General features: G+C 38.2%; 1 protein-coding gene across 1 annotated transcript in view; it reads left to right on the forward strand.

Moving 5' to 3' along the window:
- The window catches only part of Znf800 (zinc finger protein 800), a 56,866-nt gene that overhangs the window by 23,090 nt on the left and 6,621 nt on the right, over positions 1-27,155 (forward strand). The gene's annotated exons all lie outside the window — the stretch shown is intronic.

The raw sequence follows: 27,155 nt of genomic DNA on the forward strand, positions 1-27,155 counted from the left end.
AGTTTTTAGTGGTCATTTCAACATAGTTAGTGTTATTAAGTGATGTTTGTGTGTGGTTGTGCATAAAAAGAAAAGTAAAATCTCTATTTGGAAGAAAGAAAAATACTACTTTTAAAAGAAGGTTTTGGAACAAATTAGATTTTTTTTTGAGACACGGTCTCCTTATAGCCCCAGCTGTCCTGGAACTCACTATGTAGACCATGCTGGCCTTGAACTCACAAAGATCCGCTTGCCTCTGCCTCCCAAGGGCTGGGATTAAAGGCGTGTGCCACCACAACCGGCCCAAATTAGTTTTTTTAAAAGGCAATATAAAAATAAGGACTAGATACCCTGTACTTATTCACAAGTCTCCATATTTTTAAAGTTTGTGTCAGCACCTGTGCCCCTTTGTAATAAGGCATTTAATGTTCTTAGTATTAAGTTAGTTTGAGATACAGGTTCTAAAGCAAAATCCTTAGTTTGACTACTTAGTACGTTAATGGTGTGGTTTGATTATCACACATTGTTTTTACTTGTGTGCAAAGCTTGAGCTGAAACTATCCTTTAGAAGTCATTTACTGTTGTGTAATTTTAAGACGAAGGTTTTATTAGTAAACTCAAAAGTGTTCATTTATTCCCATTTCTCCTCAGATAACTTCAAGTGATGTACGAAAAGGTTTGAAGTTCATTTTTGTGGAAAGACTTTAAGTTGTTGTTAGAACCACTAAACGTCTTCACATGGTACTATGAGGAAAACAAAAAAGAGAACATTTTCATAAATTTTCATCTGTAACTGCTGATACCTGACTAAAATAATAACCATCTAACCAGTTTCCAAGGCAATGCCTATCCCAGCACTTTGCTGTAGCTGTGACACTATGTAACGTCTTCATAGTCCATCAGCTCACCACTTTGACCCTGCCACAAGTATGTGGCCTGCAGTTTCTACAAAAATGTTGGGAATTTTGTTTTCCAAATACTTTGTTGATTAAAATGATCAACAACTTGAAGAAAATAATAATTTTCAATTGACATAACTTTGTATTTTTAGTGGTTTAAGCTTTGTTTCATTTCTTTGGCAAAATTTTCATCTGGATTGTATAGATAAAGATGATTTTCTAGTGAGTATGTTAGGATCAAAAGATAAAGTAGTATCAGCAAATTATAAATATTTAGTAGGCTAAATATTTATAATAAATTTTGCATCCATTAATGTTTCTCTTAGCACTTAAATGTTTGAAAGTTTTATTCTAAAATATATACTACAGAAAAGTTTTCAGTTCATTTTTATGCATAGATCATTATTACATTTTTCACTTGTAAACATCTGAGGTTTTTATGAAAATTAAACATTCCCCTATTTTTCTTTAAATTTTATATAAAGCACTTTAATGATAGATGCAATCTTATTTCTCAGTTCCTTTTTTTTTAAAAGACCACACACTTAGTAATGTTTATTTGAAGGTAATAAATAGCTTGCTGATATTTTGTAGATGCAGACAATCCATGTGCAACCACTTCTATGTTACTAGTTTTTTTCTTTAAATACTGCTAAAAAAGGAAATGAGGGCTATAAACCCTGATTTTTCTTTTTCTCCCAAGAAAAAAATTTAAATGACCACTTTAGAAAATATTTGATACCTACTATAAAATTAAAAAACAAATAATGAATTCTTGTCCATTTTTTTTGTAATCAAGATTTTAGGAAAAAGAAATAGATCTATCTTTATGAAATTTTGGGCAGGGTTTTATGTATCAATATTTTGTACTTTTTAGGGAATCTTTTATTTTTTAGTCATTTGTGTCAAATTATTTTAAAAGGTACTGCAGAAAATATACAATGTTTTTATATAGGTTCTCACCTGTACTTAGAATAAGCCCTGTCCATCCATATACTTTTTGTATAAAATTTTAAATGTGGAAGATCTAGAAGGTCATAATAAAATGCTTCTTTAGCTAGAAAAACATTTACCCTTCTCAGTGCTTTGCACTAAAATATACTGTGAAAGGAAATTAGAAAGACTGTAATTGTTGCTGGAAATGTTCTATATTGAATGTACATGTTTTTGTTGGAAAAATGTACTCTATGTGATGAAAATAAACCAGACTAAAAGTTATTTCAGCTAAATGTGCTTCAAAAAAGGTGCATTGGTTGAAACTTAAATGTTTTATTATCAAACTTATTCAGTGACTATGAGCAGCTACACTTGAATTATTTTCTGATAGTTTTATTTTTAAAAAGTAATAATTTCTCTTTAATTTAAAAACAGATTACTTTTTCACAGACAGAAAATTTGTACTTATAGGTCTAACTTCAGTGACTAATAGCGTAATATATTTAGGGACCAAGTGTGTAGGTGGTATTTAATTTATAAACCATCTTCATTAGTTGCACATTATTAAACCTGTATTTTTGACATTTGCAAGGTGTTATCTTTTTGTGCATTGCTACACACAATACATACTCTGTGTCAACCTTTCCCACTCTGCTTTACCTGTAAATTACCTTAGGGAAGAAAGAAAAGCATCCTGATGTTGGGGGTGGGGGAGTGCGGGGGGAACAACACTGCAAGTTCCTTACTCCACCCACTGGCTTTACAAGATCATTCACGATATGTTTCCTCAATAATTCTTGTGCCACAGAACAGGACTTAGAAGAAGAAAATGAGTGTTTCAGGGGCTGTCAAAAGATACAGGCTAGCAGAAAAAATAATGCTGTGTCAACTTGTCTAAACTAGAGGGGCTTAGAAAGAGGGGGGGAACATTATATCATAGTAGGGATCACATTAGACATAACAGGCTACACTGGGACCAATCAGAAAGGTAGAACAAACAAGGATTATTTAGTAAGTGTTTTTTCTGCTTCTTTCTGATCTTCATCCTTACCTTTTGGGTTTATTTTGATCCTTAAGCTCTAATTTCAGAAGTTCAGGCTCGAGGATCTGGAAGACAAGAGGCCTAAGATATTTGTGCCAGAAGTTTTTCAGTGTTCATAGGATTAGGTATTGCAAATGAGAGCTGGCTGAGGTAGGCAAGTGTCTCTTAGAATGTACAGATTTACTGTGAACATATAGCTAAGTTGTTTTTTTCTTTTTTAACTTTAAGAAGAAACTCCTGGGGACTGGAGAGTTGGCTCAGCAGTTAACAGCACTGATAGCTCTTGCAGAGGACCCAGGTTCAGTTCCCAGCACCCACATGGTAGCTAACAACTGTAACTCCATTTCCAGGGGATCTGACAGCCTCTTCTGACCTCCGTGCATAACGGGTGCACTTACACACATGCAGGTAGTACACTCATACACATAAAAATAAATAAAAAAGAACCCCCTGAAAAAATAACAAATGATCTTTTATTTTTAGCATAGTTTTATTTATATAAGCTCAGTTTTTGGTTTACCCAGGCTGTTTTTACTATTGAAAAGAAAATTTTAACATTGATATTTTTTTTTAAAGAAAATTTTATTATATTGAGTTACAGCTAATAAATTGTTCTACTTAGCTTCAAAACTATGGATGCAGTAGTAGAAAGTTTTGTGGTTTCTCTGTGGTTTGTGTTGTGATTATAGGAAGTTAGAGGTATTAGGAGAAATATGTATGGAAATAGGAACACATGGATATCATTCCCTGCTGTGACATTGCAAAAGATCTCTTCAAATAGCATGACTATGAAATGACAGAAATGCTTCTAAGATTTAGAAATTAGGTTTCTACGCTTCCTTCAATGGCCCACGGTAATATTTTAGATCCTTAGTTTGGAGTTGTAGAAGTTACTTTGTAATGGAACCTATCGTCTGTAAGGATTTTGATTTAGCCTTGGCTCTCAGAGTTGGTCTGAGGCCAAGCTATAGGGTGTATGCTGTTGGCTATGCTCTTAGACAAAATCCTCTTCTACTCATACCATTCTTTCTTCCCACTGATTTTATGAACTAAAAAGTTTAAGGATAGCAATCTTAGAAGCAGCTCATAGCTTGGTTTCTCGGGCATTAGGCACATGGTAAAATGTAAAATAAAAACACATTTCACTTAAAGTTACCAACAATTATTTTCAGTTTACTAACTTTACAAACCCATCACTCCTTTCATAATTAGCATCTTTATCTCCTTCCTCTGAGCTTCTAGTTCTTACCTTGCTTTTTCAGTTCTGTTTAAAAGAGATCATTAGCACCAGATAGCTGAAACATTTGGGGGAATGAAGAGTGTCAACTCACTTTCTTCATTGTTTTGCACTAGATATGGGTGGATGAGTAATTATAAAAATAGTTTTATTGATTCAAGAGCTTCATGCAGTGTATTTTGGTCATAGACTCTCTCCCTTCACCCCTTACTCTGCCTCCTTCAACTTATGTTCTCTATTATTATTTGTCTCTTGTTTTCAAAGGCCTATCAAGTCTGTTTCTCATGTGTGGGTATATCACTTTGAGCCTGGTCAGTCTGCCAAGTGTCACACCAGTGAGGAAAAAAGACTCACTCTCCCAGCATCCATCAAATGCCAGTAGATCCTCAGCTAGGGCTGGAGATTCTGTTCATCTCCCCATCCTGCTGGGTCCTCATTTGTCTTGGGTTTGCACAGGTCTTGTGCATACTGTCATAAGTATGGTGGGTTCATATGTATAGTTACTCTGTGCTGTCCAGACAACACAGTTTCCTTGTATCCATCTATCACCCCTGGCTGTTTACAATCTTGCCACCCCCTCTTCCACAATGATCCCTGAGCCTTGGGAGGAGAATGTGCAATTTAGATGTCCCATTTAGGGCTCAGAACTCTACAGTTTCTGCACATTGGCCAGTTGTGGGTCTCTTTTTTTAATCTCCATCTGCTGCTAGAATAATCTCTGGTGAGAATTGAGAGATGTACTAATCTATGGATATAACAATTCATTTGAATCAGTTTAATATTGTGTCTATTTAGCAGAATGGTAGTAGAGTCTCCCCTATGATCTGTGACCTGGCAAACCATAGGTCCTTGACCCTGATAACAGTGTCAGATATGGACTCCTTGTTGTGAAGCCAGCCTTAAATCCAATTAGAAGGTGATTGGTTACTCCCGTAATATTTGTGCCCCTGTTACACCAATGGGTGCATTTTGCCAGGCCAGTTGTTACTGCAGCCTGCAGGGTTCACATCTGGATAAGGTTGATGATTGCCTTTCTCTGTCAGTAATATACTTAGCCCATTTTAGTACTATGAAAGCTAGTGAGCAAAGATGTAGCTTCAAGGTCACCAGCTTGTTTTCCCCTTGTATGTTCTACGACTCAGGTTTGTAGTTTCTTCAGCTAATGTAGGGGTTTTATTAAAGTTCTTGTGGGTGACCAAGACCAGTGGCAATAGCCAGTATTGTTTGAGGATCTGTGGGATCTCTCTGGTCAACAACTCCAAAAGAGGAGTCCATTCCTGGCACATACCTGGCACTGGGCTTTTCATTTGCTAGCCTGTAGTGTCTGTTAGAGCTATTGAACCCATGTTATAGGGTAACTACATTTAAGCTTTTTATATTGTATATGTGTATATTGAAAGAAGCTTCTATAGTAGGTTTCCATATGACTATCAAAAGGCCTTTAGTGGGCCAGGAGTGGTGGTGCACACCTTTAATGCCAGTGCTCAAGAGGCTGAGGCAGGTGAATTTCTGAAGTCAGGGCCAGCTTGTTCTACATAGTGAGTTCCTGGCCAGCTGGGGCTACAGAGAGACCCTGTCTCAAAAAAACAGAAACAAAAAAGCTCAAGAGAACTTTAGTGGTAGTTATCCCAGGAGGAGTATTTTCAAGCAACTTTTGACCTACTTTTGACATAAAACACCATAGGTGCATCTGGTTAGGAAAAAAAGCCTAAAGTTGGAGGTTTTGGTATTTGTACCCATTCTGCAGTTAGATTGTTTGTATATTTTTGATGTCAGGGAACTGTAAGTTCCTGCAATACCCAACACGGTTTCATTGTTTTGCCTTGTAGCTCATGCTGGCCTAAAATTCACAGTCCTCCTGCCTTAGCCTTCCTGGTGCTGGGATTACAGGCATTGCTACTACGTCTGGCTCTATCTGGGCACTTCAAGTAGGTAATGATATGTAGACAAGCAGTTCCATTTTCTATTTCAAAATTGTGCTGTATACTTTGAGACTGAGTCACAATTTCATAAACTTTGATTATCTTAGAATTGATTTTCTTAGTATTCTTTTTAGAAAAGACCGCCACTAAGAATGTATGAAAATAAAGATAAGTCTTAGTGATGGCTACTAATAATGTTTATGATGTACTTGTGTGCTAATGACTCTGCTAACACTTTTCATGCATAATGCCTCTAAATTCCACTAATAACCTTATGAAGCAAGAGCTGTTTCTTCATTGTTCCTATTTGATAGAAAGAAAACAAGTTTGGAGAAGTTCAGGGATATATTTTTGCTTACATTGCTACTAGAAAACCTGATCGTACATTGGACAGTAATAGGTATACCCTTAGTCAATGCAACTGTGACATTTTCATATTTTATATGCAGAGTGTATGACACATTCATCACACTGTTATCTTATTGTCAGCTCATAGTAATGCTCAGAAACGAAACTAGGTGATCAAATGATGGGTCCAAAAATTATTTCCCATCTGACCATGGCAGGGTTACTCGAATGTTCTGTGTCTTAGTGATCTCATCTATAAAATGGGGCCATGTTTCTGCATAGATTTGTTCTGAGGACAAGATGAAAGCTACATTCAAGACACTGAGAACAGGGCCTGGCTTGTTAACCATAATGTTAGATTTTTTTTTTCCTTTTGTCTTTTTGAGACAGGGTCTCCCTGTAGCCCCAGTTAAGCTGGCTTGGTACTCAGTCGGGCCTTGAACTCACGGAGAATCACCTGCCTCTGCCTCCTGAGTGCTGGGATTCAAGGCATGCGCCACCATGCCTGGCATTAGCTGCTATTTTTATAATGACTTGCACGGCATATTCAAACAGAGGAACTGTACCTATTAAGTTAAATTTAGATGGAAATTTGTGCAATTTGTTGCTTTTGTATTTGATTAGAATATTGAAAATAACCAACTTATTTGCTTCCAATTTTAATTAGATGCTGGTAACTTAAAGTTTTTTTCACTTTTCTTGAAAAGGTATTAGGGAGTTTAAGCACATTGACTGTAAGTTAAGCTTTGTTTTTACCACTTTTTCCCAGAGCCATCCATTTCAAAAATCTCATTGGCATCCATTCTCTGACAGTATTTTTGGTCATGTGCAAAATGCTGACGTGGGACAAATACTAACTGAATAACATTGTTGAATTTTTAAAATTAAGCAAGTCTAATAGATATGTAGTAGTATTTGAAAGAAAACATTCACTTATGGAAAGAGTAGACTTTTCAGGAGAGTACTATTTAGCTGAGTTAGGAATGTCTTTGGTGTATGTTTTATGAGATAAAAAGAAACGACACTCTTGTAAAGCCCTGCCCATGGTAGTCATTATTGGCAGCACTCCAAATTTCAGCCAGGGTCTTGCTGTTGAAATTATTTGCTGGAAGAATTTACTTACAAATCTGACCGTTCTTGATCTTATTTTTTAAATGGTAAGGTGATGATGACTTTGAACTTGTGGTATTCTAATTTGCACCCATGTAGGCTTGGATGAACCATCATATCTTGAACTTAAGATATATGGCTTTTGGGGGCTGGAGGCTGGGGATTGTGAATGCTAAGCAGATGCGTTACCATTGAACTGCATCTCTAGCCTTTGGCTTTTTGAGATAGGGTTCTGACCATGTACTTCAGGCTGACCTGAAACTTACATATTCCGGGATGGCCTTGAACTCAAGATCTTTTGCTCAACCTCCTGAGTACTAAGATTAGAGTTTGTGCCACTACACCTGGCCTGTGTGGCTCATAATGGTTTTGATACCCAGATTCTTGTGTCTAATGTCTGGGGCATATATTCATGGCAAATAAAAATAATGTTTAAGTGATAGAGTGATATGGCTGAAAAAATGGCCACCCCTCTTCCTCTAAAGCCAACAAAATGAAACAAAAACAAAAACCCTGGTTTGCATGCTTGAGCGATAATAACTGGCATTCTGTTCACTGGCAACATTTTCAGTATGAGAGTATGAAGAGAAATTAATATGAAAATGAACTTCAAGTGCATGTAGCTTTCACTATAATTTGGATTTTGAATGTAGAACTTTGATCCCTTCTATCTGTAGGAATATACTGAATATAGATTAGCTCTGAGAAATAGAACTTTATCTTTTAATCAGACTGTCTCAGGTCTGCAAATGTTAAGAAGCAATTGAGACTCTTCCTGGATAGTTAGGTGCCTAGGTAGACCTGAACTCCACAAAGTATCTGCTAGTTGTAACTTGGAGCTTTTATTTTGGATTGGAATGAAAAAGAAGGGATACCTCTAAGAGAAAAAGAGGTGAAGCACCAGGCGTACAAGTATGCAGGCAGCTGAATTGTAGGAAGACATTTAGGGAAAGTTTGCATCCTTTGATTTTTGACATGGAAGTTGTTAGGGAGGAAGACAGAAGCTTGTTTAGGAGAGTGGCCATGTTAGTGTCATGTTTTTTGCTTATTAGACATTTTGAGTTCCAAGGACTGCTACTCACTGGGCATCTGTAGATGACTGAGAAGTTCTGAGCACTAGCCTTTGTTTGGTGTGGCAGGGTTTAAGGAGATAACATAGGCCGGCAGGGCTCATAAAGTTAGACATGGGCTCATAAAGTTAGACATACATTCAGTACAATTTATGACTAATTTTCAAAAATTAGATGTTTATACTTTTACACAAAACATCTTCATAATTTTCCAATTTGTCCTTTCTTTGACTACCTTGACTAATCAACTGTGTTCAGTGTGATTCTAAGAGAACCACTTATTTACAGTACTATTCTCACACATGCATATTTGCACACACATAAGAGCAAGGGACTTTTAAAAGAGAGTTTTGTTTCCTGTAGTTGTTCTAGAGCTCTTGTTAATCTTGAAGTATAGATTTGTAATGAAGAGTTTATAATGTGTGTGTGCCATGCGCGCATGTGCGCGCATCCTGCACATGTGCCTACGGGTGTCTGTAACCACTTGTGCACATACATAGGCTGCAGTTTGACATGAGGTGTCTTTCCTGATTGCTTTCCACTTTATCTTTTGAGATAGGGTTTCTCACTGGATCTGGAACCCACTGATGGGCTAGACTGGCTTGATAGCAAGCTTGAGGAGTCTGCCTGTCTCCCACCCCCAACACTAAAGTTAAAGACACATGGCACTATGGCCAGTGTTTACATGGGTGCTCGGGATCTGAACTCAGGTCATCATGCTTATGTGGCAGGCACTTTATCCACTGAGCCATCTCGCCAGCCTCAAGTTGTTCATTTTTAAGGTTTAGGATACTTAATTTGGGTATACTTTTTATTGATTTTTATGCACATCTTAATCATCTCTATACCCCCTTCCCCATTAGCCCCTTCTCATAGACACTCCCCCACTGGATTTCATGCATTGCATTCTGTCATTTGTGTTAAGGTCTACTGAGTCAAGTTAGTGTCCCCAGATGTCCCTTAGTGCAAGTTCATCCACTGGGGTCTAGTTAGCCTATCTAGAGTCACTCCCTTAAAGAAGATTAACTCTTCTCACCCAGCAGTAACCAGCTGCCCAGTAGTTCTTTGGCTAAGATTGGGGCCTGCTGTCCATCTCCACAGTTCTGTGCTGAGTTTTTGTCTTGAGTTTGCATGGATTTTATGCATGCCGACACTGTAGATCCCTATTATCAAGGTCTCAGGAGACTACAAAACTGTTTCCATGTGGTCATGTACCTCCTAACCTGGTTCTTAAAATCTTTCTGCTCCCTCTTCCACAATGGTCCCTGAGCCCTGTGTAGATGAAGTTTACTATAGAAGTCCTATCCATGGACACATGCTCTGCAGACTCTTATTTTCTACACTTTGGCCATTTATGTCACTTTGCGTTCATCATCCTCATTGCATTAGGAAGCTTCATGGATGAGAGTTGAGAGATTCTACTTCTTGTTCTACTGTGTTCCGTGAGCCTTAGGTGTAGAGGTTTTGAGGGCCCATTTTTCTAGAATAGGACATAGAAACTGTCTAAACCAAAGTGTCACAAGATAGAAGTGAGACTCAGAAGGCCTGGACTTCAGCTACACCCAGCTTGTCTATTACCCAAAAGCTGGTATGTGAGTACATGTTCACCATACATTAGAAAAAGTCTGTTAGGATTTTCTTTTGATTTGGTTGGAAGCACCTACTTTTATTTGGTCTATAGCTAGCAAGGGAAGCTTTATTAAGGGGTGTTATATGGGGAAAGTAAGGGAGATAGAAGTGGGTAGGCCTTGTGGAAATCCAATACAAGCTGGCTTCACTATATAGATTTTGGCTAGGTAGGTGATACAGAAACCAGAAAAAAAAAAATCAGTGCAACCTGAGCAGTTCAGGAGCAGAATTGCTGCTTCTCTTCCAGCAGCCCAGGACTCTTATTTAGAAACAAAACCATCTCATTCTGTATCTTTTTCAACATGGTTATAGCTACCTCATGTTTCTGCTCCTCTCCTGGATATACCTTCCAGCCACTTTCCCTCTCCATGTAACTTGGGTCCAGGCTCTTAAGGGAAAATCTGATTGGTTCCATTAGATACATTTCAACCAATGGCCAGTCTACAGATTGGCTGTCTTTGGACACATGTTCTCTGCTGGTCCTGCCACTGTGATTATAGTGGGAAAGGCATGGCCCTCAGCCCAATAGCAGGAATCTTTTGGTGAAAATAGTTTTTAAAGGATACTACCAGAACATAATAAGGGTTCTAATGTATGTGCTTTTCTTCTCTTTTAAAGGCGTTAGAGTTAAAGCCAACCCATGGTCTTGAGTGTTACATTAATTCAGCCTTAGCAGTTCTTTCCAAAGTGTGGGAGATAGTCCTTTAATCACACTTGCAGTTCCTTCTCTGAACTGTGGTGCCACTTCTATTTTTGGGTTTGTAGATTCATAGCAATTTTGGTTCCTGTTGAGAAAGAGCCAGTACTTTTCATACAGTGGCATTTGGGTCTCTCTGTTAGTTGTTACTATTTTCCAGACGCTCAGGATTATGCTGCATAGTTTGAGGTGGTGAACTTAGTCCTAAGTATCCATGATGTACCTGGCATCCTTCTGCTCTTTGGAGGACAAAGAATCATACAGAGGTTAAAACATGGAGTTTGCAAACTTGAGAGTTCCAAGTCTTGGCTCATTTACTTTCTACTTTGTAGTTTGGGCAATTAATATTTCTAAATTTTAATTTTCTTGTCTATAAAATACTAATATTAGAAACTCTTCTCCATAGGTGTGTTATGGGAATTTGTAAAAGCTTAGTGATGTAGTTTATATAAATACTTCATACTATTTTGTGTATGATATGATTGACCTTATTTGTCTTGTTCAAGTAAGAGCCCCAAAATATTTGGTGTGACTCTTGAAGATCACTGAAGTTGGAATCAGTTTACTGTTGGAATGTTTTCTAGCACTTAATTTCTGATTATCTTTCTTTGCCATTTGTTGTTCGTTGCCTTTTAGGGGGGGCATTAATCTAACCGTTTGAAAAACCAGATGTAACTTCTGTGATAAAGCCAAGAAACACAGCAGTTCAAGTTAGAGCATACCATTATTTTATGGATCTTTAACCTGTGCTGGAGTTTGATGCCATTTTTGGCGTGACCCTTTGTTCAGTATTCTGACCTCTTGCTTTTTAATTGTTAATATCTTATTGAACAATACTTAGTCTTAAGTAGGGAAACTCAAGGCCCTCTCTCTCTCCCTCCCTTTGTCCTTCTGTCCCTCCCTTTCACCGTTCCTTTTCCACATCCTTCTTGGTAAACATTAGGCTATTGGTACATGAACACATTTACAGGCCAGAAGTTGTCTCTGTGATACTAGCACTTTGCGGTGTACGTGGCACATTACAGAGATGAAGAGATGGCTGAAGGGAGGACAGTAAGTAGGAGCATCACATTTATTTTCAGGTGTATCAGTAGTCAACAGCCTGTTGTGCTTTTACTTCATCATCTGGTATGTAGTTTCTCTGTCCATGAGTTCCTTTTTTCTGTTACTGTAGCTTTTAGTGCCTACCTTCTTTCTGTGAGTCTGCCAGTGTATGCTGTTGTTACTGAGTAATGGTGACAAGCTCAAATATTGACTGTATTAATCAGTAATTAATTGTACATGGTGTAAGTATGCTTTTAATAAATTTTGACAATTTTTTTTTGAGATATGGTCTCTCTGTAGCCCCAGCTAGTCTGGAACTTGCTATGTAGACCAGCCTGACCTTGATTTCACAGAGACCCACCTGCCTCTACCTCCCGAGTGCTGGGATTAAAGGTATGCACCACCATACCCGGCTGGATATTTACCTTTAATTCATCCCTGTTGGATTTTATGAAATGCAGTTCATCTTCTCAATGAATCAAACTTACCTTCCTCTCAAACTCCTTCCTCTATGTGTGCCCTGTTTGAAATCATTCTTACCTCTATCCTTCCAGTTACCTGGCTAGTTAGAATCCTGGAAAATACCTTAATATATTTCTCTTACACTCTTTTTGTCATCACTGGTATCTATCCTATTCCTGAAAGTTTTCACATCAGATTCCTTGCTATCTCTGTCTTTCTTTAGTAGTTTAGTACAGATTCTTATCGCTTATGCTGTTTTTGAGACAGGGTCTCCCTGTAGCCCCAGCTGGCCTGGAACTCACTATGCAGACCAGGCTAGTCTCAAACTCACAGAGATCCTGCCTGCCTCTGCCTCCTGCTGGGATTAAAGGTGTGCGCTGCCACACCCAGCTTTGCAGTTATCTCTTAACTAACCTCTTTTCTCATCTTTTGTGCTGTTTCCAGAGATGACTTCTAAAGTGCAGATCTGTGCTACTAGATGCTTATTACTCGACTAATGTCCTCATCTCTAAGTTTCAGCTTCAGTGTTGCTTCTGAATAAAATGTGTCCCTGCAGCTCAATTTTACCTTCCTTCCTGTTGTCCTCTAATAGTTTGTAATCGTGCTTATGTTGTGCATTGATTTGTTTAAGGTCTTTCTCACTGAAAAGGTTTGTGAAAGGTAAAGGACTGTGGAGTACTGTAGACTCCCAGGCCCTGCATAGTGCTTAGGATCTGGTAATGCTTAAAAACTGCTGAATAAGTGGATGGATGAGAACTTAAGGTAGAGGTATTACAGTATGCTCAGTTCTTACATTCTCACAGACATTGGTCGGTAATGCTAACCTTTCTGAAACAGTAATGGGCTTCTCCTTTTTGCTTTTTGCATTTATCCCCCAAAGACAGGAGTCAACAGTTACATTACCCCACACTCAGACTGTAGTGAAGGCACTGTGGACACCTCACCCACAGGATCATGATTTTGTTGAAGCAGCTGTAGACTCACACTTGTCTCCTGCATTTCTGAGGAAATTCTAGTCAAGTAACAGGTCATTAGAGATTTTTTTTCTCTTCTAAATATTTTTCTGTGCATTTTCTCCAGGAAATTTTTGGGGATAGGTAGTTGTTAAGGTAGAGCTTGGAATAATTGTGTCCATGTAGGAATTCTGTACTCCTTGAGGCCAGAGATCTCATATGGGGCATTCAGTATGTACCTTCCTATTGATTTAGCAGCTTAGGAGATAATCCACTTAGATGATTATTTCTGGGGACAGAAGCTTTCCCTCAAGTGCTAAGATGTAACAACAAAACTGGTGACCTTTTCAAAGATGTGCTTTATAAACCACATTTGCTCCTCAAGAATCGTTACTAATAGGTTAAACTTGGAACATACAGAGTGGAAAATTGCCAATGAATTTACTTCATTGGTTAAGCCCACTTGACCTTTTAAATTTATATTCTCATTTATTCTAACTACACTTGAGCTACTACTTTGTGTCAAGAGGACTGTATCAAGCATTTAGGGTTTGAAGAATAAGACTTGAATTTTAAAATATTTTATTGTTTTTATTTTATGTGTATTGCCTGCATGTGTGTAAGTGCACCCGTGTTATGCAGTGCCCGTGGAGGTCAGAAGAGGGCATCAGATCCCCTGAAACTGGAGTTAATGGACAGTTGTTAGCCACCACATGGGTGCTGGGACTCAAACCCAGGTCCTATGCAAGAGTAGCCAGTACTGTTAACTGCTGAGCCTTCTTTCCAGCCCCCAGAATTTCTAATGTAGACTTTTCCCATGTCTTTTATTTGAGCTGTACATTCATGTGTCCATGGGGCATTTTCATATATTTCTTAATCACTACATAAAAATTGAATTATCTTCCCTTTAAAACTCCACCTCCTCTTAATATTTTTCTTACAAAGATATAGTGCTTGATCATTCACTCTAGAAATGAGAGTTTCCTGTCATCTTTCTACCCTAAACCAACATTTTATTCTTTCTACTTCCTTAGCATATTTTGATTCTGTTCGCTTTTTTCTTGAGCCCTGCCCCTTCTCAGTAGATCATCTTTGTCTCTACCTGCACTGGCACTATAACAGAAGTGATAACCTTCTAGCTGACCCTGTTTCCGCTTTGCTCCTATGGGATTGATTATCCCAGACTCAAGCCAGAGACAGTTTTATCTTGAGCCACACTCTTTTGCAAGGCTCTGGTGACCTCTATTTGGAGTCTCTCCTCTTTGAGGACTTACTTTCTCTGTCTCCAAGGCAGGAGTAGATGTCTCTTCAGTGTATTCATCCCACTTTCTACCTATTCTTTGTAGCTACTGCTGTGCTTCATAATTGCCTGTGTGGTGGTGTCCCCCTAACTAAATGCAAAGGCCCTTAAAGGCAGGCCTGCTTCCATTCATCTCTGTGTCTTAAGTGTCCAGTACAATATCTGGTACACAGTGTATGGCCAGTAGCATTTGTGGTGGAGATTGTCAGTTAAGTGACCTACAAAACTGCACCCGGAATATCCCATTGATCATTTATTTAATTATTATTTAAAGAAGTATTACTAGTTTATATCTTTATTCCTAACTTAATTTAGATTTTTAAATAATGTATTTGCATTCTTGGATTACAAGACCAATGACAATCTGTGAAGTTATATTTTCATATTTAGTTCTAGTGTTGACTTGTTTTGTTTTGATGTTGAGTATTTGAATTGCTTTTACTATGAATAAAATGGCACTCTTGGATGGCTCTTATATTGTTTTTTAAAAAAATCCATGTTTGTGCTAGTGGTACCTTGTGATTTAGAATGCATTTTGTTCTGACAAAGAACTAATGTAGATCTCTTTGGAGAAGGACATCCTTCTCTGTTGACCTCATCTTTTCTGCAGAGAAAGGTTATTCATCTCATAAAGGAGTTTGTAGAAAGATAGAAATCAACATTTGTCTTCTTTTATAAAAGACTGCCTATAATACTATGAATATATAAAGTCTTATTTTCAAAGTACAAGAGTAATTTGATATATAGAGGAGTTCTGTAGTTTGGTAAAGCCAAAGTTTTTTTGGTTATATTAGTGGTTGGTTGTTTAACCAGGTTATGAATTTTATTTGCCTTTTAAAAAACTGAAAACAGACACCTGGGCTTTCTTCTTGTTTGTAAAATTGCACTAATATGAAATTCAGTTATGTTTATAGACATTTCACACACAAAGCCTAAAGATAATTTTACACAGTATTTTAGTGTGGCTGCATTTTGACTATGATCCATCATAGGGGGTCAGGTGTGGAGTTTTTCACTTGTATCATATTGCACTCAAAATGTTTCTCATTTTGGTTTTTGGATTGAGGATGCTTAGTTTGTTTTTATTACTAGTTACCAAGTTCTGAGATTTTCCTTTTTGAACATGCATTCATATAAAGTCTGTGCTGCTGGCCTGTGCTTGTGATCCCACATAGGAGGGGTGAGAAAGCTGTGAGGATAAGGCCCCTATTATTTTTGAAGAATAGTTTACATTGGGCCTTGTGGCACACACTGTAATCCTTGCACTTGGAAGGTGGAGCCAGGATTAGGAGTTCAAGGTCAGCTGGGGCTATAGACCCTGTATCAAAAAACCCAAAGAAGTGTGATTTACCCGTACCTACTCCTGTTTATTTAATAAGATAGAAAATTCTCGGGCTTCAGTTCCAGTCTAAAATAGGGCTTTAAAAAAATTCCCTTTTAATAGGATTCAGTACACAGAGGACAAACCTTTGTCCTTTTCCTCTGTGACTATCAGATGCATTGTAAGCTTGAGTCTGAAAGTAATTTCTCATTTCTGAGTCTCCTGTCAGCTATGGTCGTTTGAAGTGAAACAAAGACAAATATAGGTAGAGCAGATGGTCTGTTTGGAAAACCAGTTGCCTCTTAAAAATAAAATGTGATCTTCTACAGATTGCATGTATTCTATTTTCCATATGATATTGTTAGCCGTAAGTGTGCTGCTGGTCTTTAGGTATTAACTTAAAGTTTTGTCTTCATAAGCTCTGTTTTTAAAATTACTATTTTTAAATTTTTTTTTTTTTTTTGTGTGTGTATACAACCTGGGTGCCCATGTGCCATAGTGCATGTGGATGCCAGCGGACAACTTACGGGAATGAGTTCTCTCCTAACACCGCATGTTCTGGGATCAAACTCAGATTGTCAGGCTTGCACAGCAAGTGTTTTTACCTACTGAGCCATTTTGTTTGTCTGCAAAATAACTTTGTTTTAAAAGCCTGGGTTTTTTTTTGTTTTTGTTTGTTTCTAGGTCCTTTTTATCTTGATATGTTTAATGTAGAGGTAGAAGTAGTGTTAAAGTCTTTAAATAACTAAATTATCTTTGCTGTTGGAAATAGAAAAATAATACAGTTCTTATTGGGGTTAATAATAGGAAGCCGAAGGGATCTGAGGCTATGCTATGTGGCCTTAAAATTGCCACTATGACTACAGTTTAGTGGGGCTGTAGGGCGGCGCCAGAAAGGCTGCTGATGCATAGCTGATGCCCTAAGCATGCTGTCCAACAGGTGTTTGCTGGGTCTGATTAACCCAGATTCCTGTTTCGTCTCTTTAAAGATGCACGCCTTTGTATCACATGTTAATGAAAGAGTATCATTTGTAAGACAGTTGAGCTTGAAGTAAGGTATTTATTTACTTTTTAGAGATTGACTGTTTAATTGGCTTTGAACTCAAGTCCTCCAGCCTCATCCTCCCACATGCTGGTATTACAAGTATGTGCCAGCATACCTGCCTTAAATAAGCCTTTTTATCTTTTCTGTATAAATTGTTCAGTTATCAAAAGTCAAAGAATTTCATGTGTATTCTTTAGATTTTGCTGTCTTGCTTTTTCATTATATAGACAGGCATCTGAGCTCCAGCTTTGAGTGAGGCAGGCTCATGTGCTAGGGATATAGAGATGATCTACTGATCACTCTCAGGTGCTGATCTGCTGATCACTTTGAGGGAGGAATGCATTATGAGGACATGAAGGGCTCACCATGGGTTTGGGAAAGGCACTCATCATTTCTGAATTCATCCTTGAGTTTTGAAAGAGTTAGGACCTAAAATTTCCAGATAAATTCAGAGACATGAGCCCACATATCGATTAAAGGAAGGCATGTGAGACAAGACAGTGGTCAAGTTAAAATAGTATGGACCAAGTAAGTAAGGACTTTGAATTATATTTTCAAGATTAGTAGTAGCTGTTGAAGAATTTTAAATATGGACCTCTCATAACACTGAAGAGACGGATGTGGAGTGAAAAGATAAGGTTTGCAGTGGGAAAATTAATTAGGAACCAGTGTTAATACTGAAAGAGTGACAGGGCTCAAACTAACAGAAATGGCAGTAAATTCAGATAATGGCACTGAGCCTACAGAGAAGGCTGTAAACATACTTTGAGGAGTGAATTTTCCAGACAGTAGAGATGAGGAAAGAACAAAGGATGATTTGTAGTTCCAAGCATTCTGGTTGAACAGATGGTTATTACCATTCTCCAAGGTAGGGAATGCAGGAGGGAGTGTTGAGTCAACTTTGAGACACTTTGCATTTGAGATGGTTGCTCCATATCTGAGTAGAAATGCTTAAGGGGAGGACATTCACGTTAGTAATGAGGAAAGAGATTGTCAGTGGTAGAGATTTAGGGGCCATTAGTGTTGGTGTAGTTGTTGAAGCCACTGAGTTTTTGTTTCTTGTTTTTGTTGTTGTTTTATAGACAAGGTCTCCCTGTAGCCCCAGCTGGCCTGGAACTTGTTACATAGACTAGGCTGGGTTGGCCTTGAACTCACAGAGATCCACCTGCCTCTGCTTCCTGAGTGCTGGGACTAAAGGCATGTGCCACTATACCTGGTGAAACCACAGGTTTTGAAGACATTACCAGATAGAATAATAATAGTCAATGTGTCCTACCTCTTGCATTCTTTTTGTTTATTGGGCAAGAAATACTTAGTTTCTGCCTATTTCGTGTTTCATTTAGGAAATGTCTAACTAGCATTAGTTATGTCACTGTCCCTTATATTAAAAAATAGGTAGTATAACATGTACTTGATATCACCCCCAGAAGTGGTAGGTAATTAAATTGTAGTCATATGAGGAATGCGAGTTAATTGATGTGTTTTATTCAGAGGGATTTTAGATAAAAATCTGAGGTTTTGAAAGATCACTTCTTTTAAAGGGAAATACTTTATTTTTAAAATGAAACAATCTGCTAATATTCTTAGAATGAACAAGATTATTATTTTTTTGATTCATTGTTCTGATCTGTCCAGGACTTCTCCGTGGATAATCCCTATGCCCCTGACCAAGATAGGAACTGTGTCTGTGTTCCAACTCAGGCACCAAAAGTAGGGGTAGGAGCTGAGGAAGACAGTTCAGTGGGTGAAAGTGCTTCCCATGCAAGCATGGGTCCCTGACTTGGAGTCTCAAGCACCCACGTGAAAAGGTCAGGAGTAGCTGCATGTGCCTGTATCCCCAGCATTGGCAGTGGTGGTGATGGATATGGGCAGATCCTGGAGCTTGCCAGCCATGGCGCCAGCCCAGACAAAATGGAAAGCTTTTGATTCAGTGAGAGACCCTGTCTCGAGGCAATAGGTAGAGAGCAAAAGGAGAAGATAGGTCTGTGGATGTGCATGTATGGGTACATGCACCTGTATACTCATGTGCATGTACCATACACACAACACATACAATGCATTATACTAAAAAAAAAAAAGTCGGGGCATATGAAAAACTTAAATGGTATCCATAGCCAGATTCTAAGGAGGAAAGGATGCTATTAAAGGCTGAATAAGTGACTAAAGTAAATTAGTTTTATTTTTCAGAGCTGCACTTTTTGGGCTGGTGACTATTTAAAATAATAAAAGGTAGGTCTTGCATTGTCATATACACTACTCTGAACTTCACTATTCTCTCAATTCACCTTTTTGAAGGAAGAGTGGCAGCAAAACTTCCCTATATCATGCCATCTAGACAGCCGCTAGAATTCAAATGGCTATTTCTGTTCCCTGGAGAAATGAAGAAAGTTGTTAACTCTAGGCCACAAGTCCTTAGGAAGATACACAGGATGACTTTAGACAAATCAGCCCTTCTTGTTTGCCATTGAGAATACTCATTTGATAAAGAAAGTGTAAGTCTGCATACAATTGCGCTATCTACTTTTCAGACTGACTTTAAAAATCTGTTTTTAAAGGGAAGAATTCCTAGGAGGCTGTGTGTGAAGTTTCAGTAGTGTAAGTTTATGGATAAGTCATGACCCCTAAAACGCTAAGATCAACAATCAAAATTCTGGCAGACCTGAAGTAGAAGAGAATAGCTAGAATAAAACAACATTTTTATTCCCACATGATTCATAGAAAAATAGAGTAAAGCCACCTTACGATTTTCTGTTCTAATGTCTCGAAAATGGTTTCTTTTTCTTGATGTTTTAACTTTAGGCATTAGCATGATACCCATCAAATTACATGAAGCATATTGTTATAGCATAGGACTGTATTAATCCTAAACTTCTAATATCTATTTTAAACCTTTCTTTTTAATTAGTGTGAACACTGATATTTTTCCCCCCAGCATACCACGTACCAGACCAAACCTCAGTAAACCAGTACTACATGCTTGATAAATGGAATCATGATTTAGGCGTTTGAATTGCAATAACAAAAGCAGAGTAGGATTTTAGAATATGTACTTTCTGAACTGCAGACTTCGTTTGTTTCACTGCCTTTTTATACATTATTCTTTCTTGCCTTATGGTAACATTTTAGAGATAAATTTTGTTTAGAAATTTCTTGCAAGGTTTATCAGTATGTTATCAATAACAACAGCACACACACACACACACACTCACACTCACACACACACACTTATTCTTTGTCCATGTAGCAGGGAGTACTGTGAGTTTATATTGTGTATTTTGCTATAACTTAAATGTTTATACATTATTTTTTTATCTGTATAATCTCAGTAGATCACAAAGATAGTTTTTTTCTTAATCTAGATGACTTTTCATTTAGTAAAACACATAAGTTGTTTTATCCAGCAGGCCATATATATATATTTTTTTTTTTTTGGTATTTTTGAGACAGGGTTTCCCGTAGCCCCAGCTGGCCTGGAACTTGCTATGTAGACCAGGCTGACCTTGAACTCACAGAGATCCACCTGCCTCTGCCTTGTGAGTGCTGGGACTAAAGGCTTGCGCCACCACACCCGGCCCAATGCATAATCTTAATGGAAAAGTAAAACTGGTACCTCTTGATTTCCTGGTTTTATGCTTTTTGGGTGGAGCCGACTTCTGAGTATGAAGGTTGTGATAGGAAATAATAGGTACCTGCAAGAAAATATTGGGAAAGGTTGCCCAAGCATTCTCTATGAGTTTGATTTTCTCATGCTTAGGGCCCTGTCCTACTAAAATGTTGGATCTAAGTGCATGTTGACCTTGTATTTGAGTCTAATCTGTTAATTTTTTAATTAAAATTTTTTGTTATGTTTTATGTATGTGTATGTGCACATGTATATGGGTGCCTGTGGAAGCCAGAAGTGAGTATGGAATTTCCTGGAATTGGAGTTACGGGGGCAGTGAGACACCCAGTGTGTGTGCTGGGAACAGAACTTTGGTTCTCTAGAAGAGCAGCAAATGCTCTTAAGCTGTGATCCATCTCTCTCAGCCTCTAGTCAATCAGTTAAAGACTGTAGCCCCAGCTGGCCTGGAACTCACTATGTAGACCAGGCTGGCCTTGAACTCACAGAGATCTGCCTGCCTCTGCCTCCTGAGTGCTGGGATTAAAGGCATGTGCTACTATACCCAGCTCCCCTGTGTAGCATTTTATAAAGGAAATTTGGTAACCCAGTGTTTGAAAAATAATTTGGAGCATTTTTAGTGAACTCACTACCTCGAAGCAAGCCATGATTAAGCTGAATTCATCACATTACTACCCCTCCTCCTCCTGCCCCATCATATTAGAAGAGATTCCCTTTGCTGATTTCTTCACATTGCCATGTTGCCACCATCCCTTGGCTGATTATACAGACTTCAAAGACTGTTTCTTCTGTGAATCTTGATTGTTCAGCCCATGGAGACATCTTCATTCAGTGAACTTTCCACCATCTGCCTTTCCATCTATTTCACGTCTACTTTTTGTGTACTGCATTCATATTAAGTGCATTGTCCCCACGATTAGAATCTAAGCCCTTGCAGGCCAAGACTGTCAGTTTACTCCTAGAGCATGTAGAGCTGTGAATGACTGAACACCAGGCCTCTCCCCATTCCCTCTCTCCTACAATGGCCAGTTGTTTTGTTCCTTTCTAGTGCCACCTTCATCTACTGCTGGTTCTGGTGTTCTCCTCCTCCTGGTCTGCTCTTGCTCTCCCTCCTGCTACTGCTGTCCTCTGTTTAGGAAGATTGCAGGTGGTGGTGGGGCATCTTGGGTAGCTCTATGAGGATAAAGGAGTGATTGCTCAGCATTTTCCTAACTTTTAAACTCTGTCACAGAATCTGCCTCTTTGTACTTCCATCTATTTGTTATTTATTAGGATGCTTGGAGTGCATATTTTAGAAGCAGTAGTTTGGATGTGTTACTTAACCAGAATTATACTTAGTACAGAATCGAGAGAAGAGAAATACTGTCAAGTTTGCAAACTGAACTTTCTTCCAGACTCCTGATTCCATTTTTACAGCCTGATGGAAACTGTGCCAGTAGAAGTGTAAATAATACAATGTAAGCTGCTTCAGAGTCAGGCATGTGGTTAGTTTCTTGTGCCACCTGGCATTTTGTGTCTACCTTTTCAGCCATAATTCGTTTGAGATGTAGGTGTGGATATGGAGATGTAGTATTACTTCATTTAAAGTGGAGAAAATTGAGGTAAGTGATTGTCCAAGTCACATGGAGTTACTCAAGAAGTCAGGAACAGAAAGAAGCTGTCTCAGGGATTTTTTAAATAGGTAATAACATGTATATCTGATAAAACATAGCACAAAAAGGGGCACTGTGAAAGGTAAGTTTTCTCCCTACCACATCCATTCTCCTTTTCCCTTCCCCAGAGGCAAGGAGTTGTCAGGGTCTTGAGCTTTCAAGAACTGTTGTATGTATATGGAGCCACATAAATGCATGCATTACCCTTCATGCAAATGGTAGCATACCATCAGCATTTGCTATCTTTTTTCCCTTGTTCAATAATATACCCAAAAATTGTAGAACTGAAGTATTTTTATTTCTTGGTCCATGAACGTCCCATTTTATTACATTGCATATCATTTCAACAATCTGTTTCTGTTAATACAAATGAACAGATTACTAAATAATCCCTTCTTTCCACTATATCATACTGAGTACCTTCTGTTTAATATATCGAACTATTTCACATTTCTATAGAGGTCATGGTAATTGATTTATTTTATAATGAATCATACTGATGCAGGGTAGCTATTACTGCTAGTTACCAAAAGCAGAAATGAGAACGTTTACTTTTCTGTTTAGAGAAGAAATGAAAGAAGGCTGAGGATATAGCTCAGTGGTGGAGCACTGGCCTAGCATGAGCAAGGCCCTAGGTTCGGTCCCCAGTACAGAACAAAAGAAAACAAACCAAGAAAGAAATGGCAGCGATCAATTTTTCAGGAAATTTATTAGTTTTTAGACTTGTGTAAAAGTCTATATGGTAATGTCTTAGGGATGGTGACAAGCAATGGTGTTATAAATACCAAATCGTGTGTGTATCTGTGGTGGTGCGTTGTACATGTTCATGTGGATGTGCTCACGCAGGTATATGCACTTATAATCCCATGTGGAGGCTGAAAGTTGACATTGGGTGTCTTTCAATTGTTTTCCATTTTATTTACTGAGAGGGTCTCTCACTGAACTTGAAGTTCATGCATTGGCTTGGCTGGCTGGCCAGTGAGCTCCAGGGATTCTTCTGTTTCCAGCTCCCCAGGGCTGGCGTTACAGATGGGCCAACCATTGACCTGGGTGCTGGGGGTCCAAAATTGAGTCCTCATGAGCTGACTGAGCTATCTCCCCAGCCTCTAAAATTTTAAATGACAACCTCATATTCAAATCACAAGCATAGTTTTTCATTTGTTCCTAAAATAGTTTGTAATTAGATATTTTAATATGATCCATGGTTGTCTGTATGAAAGTACACCTTAATTTTGGTAATTCTGGGTTTATTTTTGCCAACTTATCTATCCAGTGCAATTATTGCTTTATTTTTGAGAGGGCCTGTTAGAATTGCTTGATTTTAGATCTTATGAACTAGATTGTATAACAAAAGATAAATCTATTTTTTTTAAAGGTGTCACATGCCAAAAAGTCCATGGTAGGATTCAACAAAGTTACGTATTTATGTTTGGATTTTTATTTTATGTTATTAGTCATTAATCCTGCAATCTTCTTAAAGATGGCAGTACTTCTCTGTATTTTTTACTGGGTAAAATCTGTGTTAAAATACACTAGTAGTGTTATAACTCCAACCGTTAATCGGGAACAGACAAAAACCATTTTTTCCCCCCGTAACACCACCATAGGTGTTAAAATTCAGTAGTAGAGCAAGGGAAAGATTGTTCTTTTGAAATTTATTGTTTGATTTTTTTGTGTATGAATGTATTGCCTGTTCTCTCTACCCCAGGAAATATTTTCTTAATATTCTTGATCTTTCAGAATTTCATACAGTTCATTTTGATCATATTCAATCTCCCTCCCATATCTCCTCTCAGATCCATCCCCACTTCCCCACTTCATGTCTGTCCCCCCCAACCACCCTTTTTTTAAAGCCCATAGAGCCCTATTTGTGGTGCCCAAATACTCTTAGGTGTGGCTCTGGAGTGTGTAGTTAACCAGCAGGAATTACACCCTCAAAAACTAAATCTCCATCTCCCAATAAGCTGTCAAATGCCATAGTTCCTAAGTGGTTCATGTCCACTTCTCCCTCCATGCTGGGATTTTGTCTGACTTGAGCTTGAGCAGGTCTTATGTATGCTGTCACAACCACTGTGAATTCGTATGTGCAACTCCCTGTTGTATCCAGAAAATAGTTTCCTTGTAGTCATTTACTACCTCTGGCTCTTACAGACTTTCTGCCCCCTCTTCCTCTAGAATCTGAGTCTTGGGGGGGGGGTTGTGATATAGATGTTCTGTTTAGGGCTGCATACTCTGCAGTGTCTTATTTGCACCTTGACCAGTTATGGGTCTCTGTGTTAACTGCCATCTACTTCAAAAGACCCTACTACTGTTCTCCAAGTATTAAACTGACTCCCAGTGACTTACTATACCCGCAGATGAGTGCGTCTCTGAGTCATCAGGAACAGTGATTTTAAGGGAATGAAGAGGCAAGTAGTTTGGCCCAAATTTCTTAAATGCAGTCTATGAATGAAAATTGTGGCAGCATTTTTCAAGTGATATTCACTCCAGCTTTGGAAAAAGTGGGCGATACGCTGTTTATCTATAGCATTTATCTAAATGAAACCAGTCAGTGCATCCAGCTTTGTGTTCCAGGTGCTTTTGATGTCATCAAAATTCCATTTCAGAACTCTGGAAGTTAGGAAGATGGTCAGCATCATCTTCTCAGTGTTCACTTGCTCTCTATTTTGCTCTCTTTCACTCTCACTTAAGTGAATATTCAGGTGGAAGGCAAAACTTCATAGCATTTGGAGGGAAGGCTGGATGGTGCACTTGTGATGTCAGGCCTGTAGCATGGCTTTCCAGTTTGGTGAGCAAAGGACTGCCACTATCAGTGTATCTTATGACTTTCCATATCTGTGGCAGTCACCATCTTTCCAAGCAGTATTGCCAAGAAATAGGAACAGATTTTTCTCTACCACACAGACATTTTCTGACTTTACAGAGAGCTTATTTGAACTTGATGGGAGAGGATATATGTGCATTGACTCTAATGTGAACATTCTGGAGGAATTTGGTGTCCCTTTATACAGGTTACTTTTAACCTGGCAGAACATTTTTATGAAGATCCATTTTGGTTGTACGTACCTTGGTGAGTCAAGGTTTTTAGCACTTGTTTCCTCGGGAAAAAGCACAGTTGATTATCACAGATGAAATGTGTGTTGTAATGACAAAGGCCAGATCACAGTTTTAACTAGTCTAAGCCAGATCTCACTAAGGTGTACTACTGAGCAGTTAGAATTTTAAGAAATTGTTCTCTGTTTGGGAAGCATCTGTTTTCACTCATGAAAAATAATTGTGTAAGGGAGGTGTAATCCCTTGTAATTGTTGATTTTCACATATTGTTTATGTTTGGGAAAGCAGTTTCTAGTACAGTTCTGTACCTTTCTGGAGGATGATGTCTTTAGTCAGAATCTCAGAGTAGTCTTTGGCTGTCCTCAAAAGTTAACACTATTGATTTAGCAAGTGTGGAGACAGTGGAATGTGAATCTTTGCAAAGGAATGACAGGAAATTAGAAAGTTAAAGTGAAGAATATGAGAAGAAAAGCTTTGGCAGGGATGCAGGATGATTTAGGGCTTCCAGTAGGCAGTGGGGTCTGAGTCATCCTAACAATGGGAAAGTGATTTCTATAGTCCTTCTCAAATGCAGGAACCTTATGTTATCTTTTTTGTTGTTTGTGTCTGAGCACAGTTCCTAAGACAATGCCCATTCAAAAATGTTGAATTAAATTGAGACCAAGGCTGGCAAGACAGCTCAACAGATAAAGGCACTTGCTACTAAGCCTGAGAACCTGAGCTTGATCCTTTGAACCCACGTGGTATCAGGAGAGAACCAACCCCCACACTCTGACCCTTGGATGTACACTGGCACAAACACATACGATAAATAAATTAATTTAAAAAACACAACTGATAAATAACTAAATGTAAAAATTTAAAGAAAAAATTTTGGGGAATCACTATGATCATGAAAGCTATATTGTAGCATAAATAGTATATGATCTCTCATCTATATTTAATCCTATTGTGTTAAAGCATTTGGTGAATAGTAAAATTTTTAAAGAGAGGTTTTAGAGGTGGGAAGATGGCTCAGTAATTAAGAGCACTGGCTACTCTTGCAGAGGACCTCAGTTTGGTTCCCAGCACCCACATGGTTGCTAACATCCATCTATGTAACTCCAGTTCCAGGGAATCTGATGCTCTCTTCTGGTCTCCACGGGCATTGCATGTATGTGGTGCACTTACATGTAGGCAGAACACTCACACCCATTAAAATAAATATTTTAAAAAGAGAGAATGCTTTCTGAAAAAGCACCTACAGCCCTCATTTTGTTCAGGAAGGTAGTTCACGCAAATGTTTGGCTTCTTAGGTTTAAGTTTTATTTCCAATACTATTTTTATTAAAGCTGTGCCTCTAGGCATGGTAATTCTAACCAGTACCTTCAGAAGGCAGGAAACTTACAGGATGATAGATTAATTAGGTCATCTATTTAAGCGACAGTCCAATAAACCTGTAATCTTTGATTTGCGTATCATTGAATAAAAATCAGTCTGACGACATTGAGGTCACATTGGCTTAAAATATCTTTGGAGCTTTTATTACATTGGATTTTCTATAATATAATAACAAAGCCCTGACATACTTCCCTAATTATTTTATTATCTTTTTTATAGTTTCCTGTATAATTTTACAAAAACATTCCCTCAGGAGGTAGTAAAGATTTAAATGCATTATAATTGAAAGACCAGGATGGATGGTAAGATTAGACTCTAGTTCATTGAAATATTTTACTTTTTCTTGAATTGAATCCTTTCAGATAATTACTGAAACTGTAAAACACTGATAAATAAAATATTTGATCCAAAAGTATGGTATATTTTTCTGTTTTTAGTAAACTGTTCCCAAGTCTG

This window comes from Nannospalax galili, unplaced genomic scaffold (genome assembly GCF_000622305.1).
Source record: "Nannospalax galili isolate Female #2095 unplaced genomic scaffold, S.galili_v1.0 scaffold660, whole genome shotgun sequence".
Classification (NCBI taxonomy): domain Eukaryota; kingdom Metazoa; phylum Chordata; class Mammalia; order Rodentia; family Spalacidae; genus Nannospalax; species Nannospalax galili.